A 256-nucleotide genomic window follows, 5' to 3' on the forward strand; every position below is an offset into this window, starting at 1 on the left:
TGACTCATGTGATCTGCTTCAAGTCACTTGACCTCCCTAGACCTTGTTTCTCTCATTTGTAAAATTAATTAGTTGGACTAAATGATCTGTAAAGTCTCCTCCAGATTCATATCTATGACTCTGTGTTGCTAAATCCCACATATATATTTTATGTATATAGAATATTGAACCTAGAAGAGGTCTTATCTAGCCCAACACCCTGATTTATCAAGGAAGGAAGGAAGGAAGGAAGGAAGGAAGGAAGGAAGGAAGGAAG

Source organism: Vombatus ursinus, unplaced genomic scaffold, assembly GCF_900497805.2.
Source record: "Vombatus ursinus unplaced genomic scaffold, bare-nosed wombat genome assembly UNPS02014231.1, whole genome shotgun sequence".
Lineage (NCBI taxonomy): Eukaryota > Metazoa > Chordata > Mammalia > Diprotodontia > Vombatidae > Vombatus > Vombatus ursinus.